The sequence below is a fragment of the Triticum urartu genome, chromosome 3 (assembly GCF_003073215.2).
Source record: "Triticum urartu cultivar G1812 chromosome 3, Tu2.1, whole genome shotgun sequence".
In the NCBI taxonomy this organism is placed as follows: Eukaryota; Viridiplantae; Streptophyta; class Magnoliopsida; order Poales; family Poaceae; genus Triticum; species Triticum urartu.
The window spans coordinates 444,370,706-444,380,883 of NC_053024.1; positions in this window are offsets into that span (position 1 = coordinate 444,370,706).

A 10,178-nucleotide genomic window follows, 5' to 3' on the forward strand; every position below is an offset into this window, starting at 1 on the left:
GGCTCGCCTTGTCATCAATGACAATATCACTTCTGGAAGGACCCTAACTCTAGGACAGGTCCTCCAGCTCGATGGTTTTACCATGGGCGCTCGCTCGGCCGTTAAGCCAACGGCGACCCCCACAATCGCCAAACATCATCTCCGCATCGGCCTCAAACACTCCGAAAATATGGATCCGACACACATCTCATCCATGAACGAGCTGCTAGATCGCGTCGCCGCGCTAGGGCTTGCAACAGACTATGATCGGACCGGGCTCAAACCCGATCAGAGGGAAAACAAGTCCCCACCGATCACCTATCTGGTAGCGGTCGTTGAGGAATGAGCCGAGAACGCTTCTTCCCCTAAGTTAAGAACCAACTATGTTCGGATTTCCGAGCCCTTCGGGCCCGATACCTATCCTCGGGAAGAGATGTCATGTCCTCCGAGCACAGGATCAAGCATTGAGCCCGGAAGCCACCTGGACCTTCCTAGTCCCGAACTGGTGACCTCGGAGATTCTTCAAGCTCCGGATTCAATCTTGGGCCAGGATTCGGGTTTTAGCCCGCCCACCCACCACAATCAATATTCCCCAAGTAACCAGGCCCTCCAGACATATGTGACCTAATGTATGTGCGGCAGCAACCTCAAGAAATGGTCCATCACTTTTGGGCCAGATTCGTCCTTGTTAAAAACAAGATTAAAGATTGCTGCGACGACAGCGCGGTTTCACTACAAAAAAAAGACACATCCGTGACATTTTGGGCCGAACAAATTTTTTTAGCCATACTTATGACACTTCTATGACGATAACTGTGACAAAACCCGGTATCATCATAGATGTGGTGGGGTCCTACTTCTATGACAAAAAATCATGACAGAAAATGGGATTTTCATCCTGGCCGGGCCGGAGACGCAGCTGCATGACACTCTTTTGGCCGTCCATGATGAAAAAAACATGGTAGAAGCGAGGGCGAGGAAAATAACGGGGAGTTCCCGATTACGGTGGGTGGTCGGTGTTGGGGGACACAGTAATTTCAAAAAAATTCCTACGCACACGCAAGATCATGGTGATGCATAACAATGAGAGGGGAGAGTATAGTCTACGTACCCTCGTAGACCGTAAGCGGAAGCGTTATGATAACGCGGTTGATCTAGTCGTACGTCTTCACGATCGACCGATCTAGTACCGAAGATATGACACCTCCACGATCTGCACATGTCCAGCTCGGTGACGTCCCATGAACTCACGATCCAGTAGATCTTTGAGGGAGAGTTTCATCAGCACGACGGCATGATGACGATGATGATGTTGCTACCGGAACAGGGCTTCGCCTAAGCATCGCTACGATATTACCGAGGTGGATTATGGTGGAGGGGGGCACCACACACGGCTAAAAGATCAATGATCACCTTGTGTGTCTATGGGGTGCCCCCTCCCTCGTATATAAAGGAGTGGAGGAGGGGGAGGGCCGGTCCTGCTATGGCGCGCCCATGGGGAGTCCTACTCCCACCGGGGGTAGGATTCCCCCCTTTTCATGTAGTAGGATTGGAGAAGGAAGGAGGAAAGAGGGAGAAGGAAAGGGGGGCAACGCCCCCCTTCCTAGTCCAATTTGTACCAGAGGGGGAGGGGCGCGCGACCTACCCTGGCAGCCTCTCCTCTCTTTCCACTAAGGCCCATAAGGCCCATTAAACTCCCCGGGGGTTCCGATAACCCCCCGGTACTCCGGTATATGCCTGAACTTCACTCAGAACCCTTCCGATGTCCAAACATAGTCGTCCAATATATCGATCTTTATGTCTTGACCATTTCGAGACTCCTCGTCATGTCCGTGATCAAATCCGGGACTCTGAAATACCTTCGGTACATCAAAACACATAAACTCGTAATACCGATCGCCACCGAACATTAAGCGTGCGGACCCTACGGGTTCAAGAACTATGTAGACATGACCGAGACATGTCTCTGGTCAATAACCAATAGCGGAACCTGGATGCTCATATTGGCTCCTACATATTCTACGAAGGTCTTTATCGGTCAAACCGCATAATGGTATACGTTGTTCCCTTTGTCATCGGTATGTTACTTGCCCGAGATTTGATCGTCGGTATCTCAATACCTAGTTCAATCTTGTTACCGACAAGTCTCTTTACTCATTCCGTAATGCTACATCCCATAACTAACTCATTAGCTACATTGTTTGCAAGGCTTATTGTGATGTACATTGCCGAGAGGGCCCATAGATACCTTTCCGACAATCGGAGTGACAAATCCTAATCTTGATCCATGCCAACTCAACAAACACCATCGGAGACACCTGTAGAGCACCTTTATAATCACCCAGTTACGTTGTGACATTTGGTACCACACGAAGTGTTCCTCCGGTATTCGGGAGTTGCATGATCTCATAGTCACAGGAACATGTATAGTTATGGAGAAATCAATATCAACAAACTAAACAATCATCGTGCTAAGCTAACGGATGGGTCAAGTCAATCACATCATTTTCTAATGATGTGATCCCGTTAACCAAATGACAACTCATGTCTATGGGTAGGAAATATAACCATCATTGATTCAACGAGCTAGTCAAGTAGAGGCAAACTAGTGACACTCTGTTTGTCTATGTATTCACACATGTACTAAGTTTTCGGTTAATACAATTCTAGCATGAATAATAAACATTTATCATGATATAAGGAAATATGAATAACAACTTTATTATTGCCTCTAGGGCATATTTCCTTCAGTCTCCCACTTGCACTAGAGTCAATAATCTAGATTACATTGTAATGATTCTAACACCCATGGAGTCTTGGTGCTGATCATGTTTTGCTCGTGAGAGAGGCTTAGTCAACGGGTCTGCAACATTCATATCTGTATGTATCTTGCAAATCTCTATGTCTCCCTCCTTGACTTGATCGCGGATGGAATTGAAGCATCTCTTGATGTGCTTGGTTCTCTTGTGAAATCTGGATTCCTTTGCCAAGGCAATTGCACCAGTATTGTCACAAAAGATTTTCATTGGACCCGATGCACTAGGTATGACACCTGGATCGGATATGAACTCCTTCATCCAGACTCCTTCATTTGCTGCTTCCAAAGCAGCTATGTATTCTGCTTCACACGTAGATCCCGCCACGACGCTCTGCTTAGAACTGCACCAACTGACAGCTCCACCATTCAATAAAAACACGTATCCAGTTTACGACTTAGAATCATCCGGATCAGTGTCAAAGCTTGCATCAACGTAACCATTTACGACGAGCTCTTTGTCACCTCCATATACGAGAAACATATCCTTAGTCCTTTTCAGGTACTTCAGGATGTTCTTGACCGCTCTCCAGTGATCCACTCCTGGATTACTTTGGTACCTCCCTGCTAAACTTATAGCAAGGCACACATCAGGTCTGGTACACAACATTGCATACATGATAGAGACTATGGCTGAAGCATAGGGAACACCTTTCATCTTCTCTCTATCTTCTGCAGTGGTCGGACATTGAGTCTGACTCAACTTCACACCTTGTAACACAGGCAAGAACCCTTTCTTTGCCTGATCCATTTTGAACTTCTTCAAAACTTTATCAAGGTATGTGCTTTGTGGAAGTCCAATCAAGCATCTTGATCTATCTCTATAGATCTTAATGCCCAATATATAAGCAGCTTCACCGAGGTCTTTCATTGAAAAACTCTTATTCAAGTATCCCTTTATGCTATCCAGAAATTCAATATCATTTCCAATCAACAATATGTCATCCACATATAATATCAGAAATGCTACAGAGCTCCCACTCACTTTCTTGTAAATACAGGCTTCTCCAAAAGTCTGTACAAAACCAAATGCTTTGATCACACTATCAAAGCATATATTCCAACTCCAAGAGGCTTGCACCAATCCATAAATGGATCGCTGGAGCTTGCACACTTTGTTAGCACCCTTTGGATCGACAAAACCTTCCGGTTGCATCATATACAACTCTTCTTCAAGAAATCCATTAAGGAATGCAGTTTTGACATCCATCTGCCAAATTCATAATCATAAAATGCGGCAATCGCTAACATGATTCGGACAGACTTAAGCATCACTACGGGTGAGAAGGTCTCATCGTAGTCAACCCCTTGAACTTGTCGAAAACCTTTCGCAACAAGTCAAGCTTTGTAGACAGTAACATTACCGTCAGCGTCAGTCTTCTTCTTGAAGATCCATTTATTCTCAATGGCCTGCCGATCAACGGGAAAATCAACCAAAGTCCACACTTTGTTCTCATACATGGATCCCATCTCAGATTTCATGGCTTCTAGCCATTTTGTGGAATCTGGGCTCACCATCGCTTCTTCATAGTTTGTAGCCATTTTGGTTCGGTAGTAACTTGATCAGAAGTTTCATGATCATCATCATTAGCTTCCTCACTAACTCGTGTAGGAATCACAGAAACCGGTTTCTGTGATGTACTACTTTCCAATAAGGGAGCAGGTACAGTTACCTCATCAAGTTCTACTTTCCTCCCACTCACTTCTTTCGAGAGAAAACTCCTTCTCTAGGAAGGATTCATTCTTAGCAACGAATGTCTTACCTTCGGATATGTGATAGAAGGTGTACCCAACAGTCTCCTTTGGGTATCCTATGAAGACACATTTCTCCGATTTGGGTTCGAGCTTATCAGGTTGAAGCTTTTTCACATAAGCATCGCAGCCCCAAACTTTAAGAAACGACAACTTTGGTTTCTTGCCAAACCACAGTTCATAAGGCGTCGTCTCAACGGATTTCGATGGTGCCCTATTTAACGTGAATGCAGCCGTCTCTAAAGCATAACCCCAAAACGATAGTGGTAAATCAGTAAGAGACATCATAGATCGCACCATATCTAGTAAAGTACGATTACGACGTTCGAACACACCATTATGCTGTGGTGTTCCGGGTGGCGTGAGTTGCGAAACTATTCCGCATTGTTTCAAATGTAGACCAAACTCGTAACTCAAATATTCTCCTCCACGATCAGATCGTAGAAACTTTATTTTCTTGTTACGATGATTTTCAACTTCACTCTGAAATTCTTTGAACTTTTCAAATGTTTCAGACATATGCTTCATTAAGTAGATATACCCATATCTGCTTAAATCATCTGTGAAGGTGAGAAAATAACGATATCCGCCACGAGCCTCAACATTCATCGGACCACATACATCTGTATGTATGATTTCCAACAAATTTGTTGCTCTCTCCATAGTACCGGAGAACGGTGTTTTAGTCATCTTTCCCATGAGGCATGGTTCGCATGTACCAAGTGATTCCAAAAGTCCATCAGTATGGAGTTTCTTCATGCGCTTTACACTGATATGACCTAAACGGCAGTGCCACAAATAAGTTGCACTATAATTATCAACTCTGCATCTTTTGGCTTCAACACTATAAACATGTGTATCACTACTATCAAGATTCAGCAAAAATAGACCACTCATCAAGGGTGCATGACCATAAAAGATATTACTCATATAAATAGAACAACCATTATTCTCTGATTTAAATGAATAAACGTCTCGCATCAAACAAGATCCAGATATAATGTTCATGCTCAACGCTGGCACCAAATAACAATTATTTAGGTCTAATACTAATCCTGAAGGTAGATGTAGAGGTAGCGTGCCGACTGCGATCACATCAACTTTGGAACCATTTCCCACGCACATCGTCACCTCGTCCTTTGCCAGTGTTTGCTTAATCCATAGTCCCTTTTTCGAGTTGCAAATATTAGCAACAGAACCAGTATCAAATACCCAGGTGCTACTGCGAGCTCTAGTAAGGTACACATCAATAACATGTATATCACATATACCTTGGTTCACCTTGCCATCCTTCTTATCCGCCAAATACTTGGGGCAGTTCCGCTTCCAGTGACCAGTTCCTTGCAGTAGAAGCACTCAGTCTCAGGCTTAGGTCTAGACTTGGGTTTCTTCTCCTGAGCAGCAACTTGCTTGCTGTTCTTCTTGAAGTTCCCCTTCTTCCTCCCTTTGCCCTTTTTCTTGAAACTAGTGGTCTTGTTGACCATCAACACTTGATGCTCCTTCTTGATTTCTACCTCCGCAGCCTTTAGCATTGCGAAGAGCTCGGGAATCGTCTTATCCATCCATTGCATGTTATAGTTCATCACGAAGCTCTCGTAGCTTGGTGGCAGTGATTGAAGAACTCTGTCAATGACACTATCAACAGGAAGATTAACTCCCAGTTGAGTCAAGTGATTATGATACCCAGACATTTTGAGTATATGTTCACTGACAGAACTATTCTTCTCCATCTTGCAGCTATAGAACTTATTGGAGACTTCATATCTCTCAATCCGGGCATTTGCTTGAAATATTAACTTCAACTCTTGGAACATCTCATATGCTCCATGACGTTCAAAACGTCGTTGAAGTCTCGATTCTAAGCTGTAAAGCATGGCACACTGAACTATCGAGTAGTCATCAGCTTTGCTCTGCCAGACATTCATAACATCTGGTGTTGCTCCAGCAGCAGGCCTGGCACCCAGCGGTGCTTCCAAGACGTAATTCTTCTATGCAGCAATGAGGGTAATCCTCAAGTTACGGACCCAGTCCGTGTAATTGCTACCATCATATTTCAACTTTGCTTTCTCAAGGAACGCATTAAAATTCAACGGAACAACAACACGGGCCATCTATCTACAATCAAACATAGACAAGCAAGATACTATCAGGTACTAAGTTCATGATAAATTTAAGTTTAATTAATCATATTACTTAAGAACTCCCACTTAGAAAGACATCCCTCTAATCTTCTAAGTGATCACGTGATCCAAATCAACTAAACCATAACCGATCATCATGTGAAATGGAGTAGCTTTCAATGGTGAACATCAATATGTTGATCATATCTACTATATGATTCACGCTCGACCTTTCGGTCTCTGTGTTCCGAGGCCATATCTGCATATGCTAGGCTCGTCAAGTTTAACCTGAGTATTCTGCGTGTGCAAAACTGGCTTGCACCCGTTGTAGATGGAAGTAGAGCTTATCACACCCGATCATCACGTGGTGTCTGGGCACGACGAACTTTGGCAACGGTGCATACTCAGGGAGAACACTTTTATCTTGAAATTTAGTGAGGGATCATCTTATAATGCTACCGTCAATCAAAGCAAGATAAGATCCATAAAAGATAAACATCACATGCAATCAATATAAGTGATATGATATGGCCATCATCATCTTGTGCTTGTGATCTCCATCTCCGAAGCACCGTCATGATCACCATCGCCACCTACCTGACACCTTGATCTCCATCGTAGCATCGTTGTCGTCTCGCCAATCTTATGCTTCTATGACTATCGCTACCGCTTAGTGATAAAGTAAAGCATTACAGGGCGATTGCATTGCATACAACAAAGCGACAACCATATGGCTCCTGCCAGTTGCCGATAACTTGGTTACAAAACATGATCATCTCATACAATAAAATATAGCATCATGTCTTGACCATATCACATCACAACATGCCCTGCAAAAACAAGTTAGACGTCCTCTACTTTGTTGTTGCAAGTTTTACGTGGCTGCTACGGGCTTAGCAAGAACCGTTCTTACCTACGCATCAAAACCACAACGATAGTTTGTCAAGTTGGTGTTGTTTTAACCTTCGCAAGGACCGGGCGTAGCCACACTCGGTTCAACTAAAGTTGGAGAAACTGACACCCGCCAGCCACCTGTGTGCAAAGCACGTCGGTAGAACCAGTCTCGCGTAAGCGTACGCGTAATGTCGGTCCGGGCCGCTTCATCCAACAATACCGCCGAACCAAAGTATGACATGCTGGTAAGAAGTATGACTTGTATCGCCCACAACTCACTTGTGTTCTACTCGTGCATATAACATCAACGCATTAAACCTGGCTCGGATGCCACTGTTGGGGAACGTAGTAATTTCAAAAAAATTCCTACGCACATGCAAGATCATGGTAATGCATAGCAACGAGAGGGGAGAGTGTAGTCTACGTACCCTCGTATACCGAAAGCGGAAGCGTTAGCACAACGCGGTTGATGTAGTCGTACGTCTTCACGGCCCGACCAATCAAGCACCGAAACTACGGCACCTCCGAGTTCTAGCACACGTTCAACTCGATGACGATCCCCGGACTCCGATCAAGCAGAATGTCGGGGAAGAGTTCCGTCATCACGACGGCGTGGTGACGATCTTGATGTTCTACTGTCGCAGGGCTTCGCCTAAGCACCGCTACAATATTATCGAGGATTATGGTGGAGGGGGCACCGCACACGGCTAAGAGATCAATGATCAATTGTTGTGTCTCTGTGGTGCCCCCTGCCCCATATATAAAGGAGCAAGGGGGAGGAAGTGCGGCCAGGCAAGGGGCGCGCCAGGAGGAGTCCTACTCCTCCTGGGAGTAGGACTCCCCCCTTTCCATGTTGGACTAGGACTTGGGGGGGAAGGAGAGAGAAGGGAAAGGAAAGGGGGGACGCCGCCCCCCCTCCTTGTCCAATTCGGACTTGGAGGGGGGAGGGGCGCGCGGCTGCCCCTTGGCCTCCTCTCCACTTCCTCCACTAGGCCCATTAAGGCCCATTAGGTTACCGGGGGGTTCCGGTAACCTCCCGGTACTATGGTAAAATGCCAATTTCACCCGGAACACTTCCGATGTCCAAACATAGGCTTCCAATATATCAATCTTCATGTCTCGACCATTTCGAGACTCCTCGTCATGTCCGTGCTCACATCCGGGACTCCGAACAACCTTCAGTACATCAAAATATATAAACTCATAATGAAACTATCATCGTAACATTAAGCGTGCGGACCCTACGAGTTCGAGAACAATGTAGACATGATCGAGACACGTCTCCGGTCAATAACCAGTAGCGGAACCTGGATGCTCATATTGGATCCTACATATTCTACGAAGATCTTTATCGTTCAGACCGCATAACAACATACGTTGTTCCCTTTGTCATCGGTATGTTACTTGCCCGAGATTCGATCGTCGGTATCTCAATACCTAGTTCAATCTCATTACCGGCAAGTCTCTTTACTCATTCCATAATACGTCATCCCGCAACTAACTCATTAGTTGCAATGCTTGAAAGGCTTAAGTGATGTGTATTACCGAGAGGGCCCAGAGATACCTCTCCGACAATCGGAGTGACAAATCCTAATCTCGAAATACGCCAACCCAACAAGTACCTTCGGAGACACCTATAGAGCACCTTTATAATCACCCAGTTACGTTATGATGTTTGGTAGCACACAAAGTGTTCCTCCGGTAAACGGGAGTTGCATAATCTCATAGTCATAGGAACATGTATAAGTTATGAAGAAAGCAATAGCAACAAACTAAACGATCAAGTGCTAAGCTAATGGAATGGGTCAAGTCAATCACATCATTCTCCTAATGATGTGATCCCATTAATAAAATGACAACTCATGTCTATGGTTAGGAAACATAACCATCTTCGATCAACGAGCTAGTCAAGTAGAGGCATACTAGTGACAGTCTATTTGTCTATGTATTCACACATGTATTATGTTTCCGGTTAATACAATTCTAGCCTAAATAATAAACATTTATCATGATATAAGGAAATAAATAATAACTTTATTATTGCCTCTAGGGCATATTTCCTTCACCAACATACCAGAAACTATAAATGGCATCGTGGGAAATGCTCTTCTAGCCATTTCTCAAGGAATTTGTTTTGATATTCCAGATATATTCATTCGTAACTTGGCTTGTGCTGCAGATAGCCCCCAATAATTGAAGCCATATGCCCCTTGGATCATGTTTGCAATTGAGCAACTTCTTGAAGAAAATTTTCTATGCCTAGTTACAATGAAGGTTTTCATGCCACCAGTTCGTGACACTGGCAAAGGAAAGGCACTTGTTGATGTTGCTCGTGTTGCTTCTGCTTCTGACACTGCTCCGAAAGTTAAGAAATCCCAAGGTTGAAATCCCTCTAGAGGAAAATCCATCTCTCTATATGAGATTTTCATTCACACTCAACAATCTCTAGAGAGTCACATCAAGCTCGATCGAAAAGAAAATCTGGAATTGATGACTGAACTAAACTTTCTTCATAATTATGCTCGCTAAACCCTTCTGCATGAGAAGTAGCAAAAGAAGCGCTCTTGGACTCTTCTAAGGCAGCATTATTCGCGGAAACAGTTGGCGGCCAAAGGCAT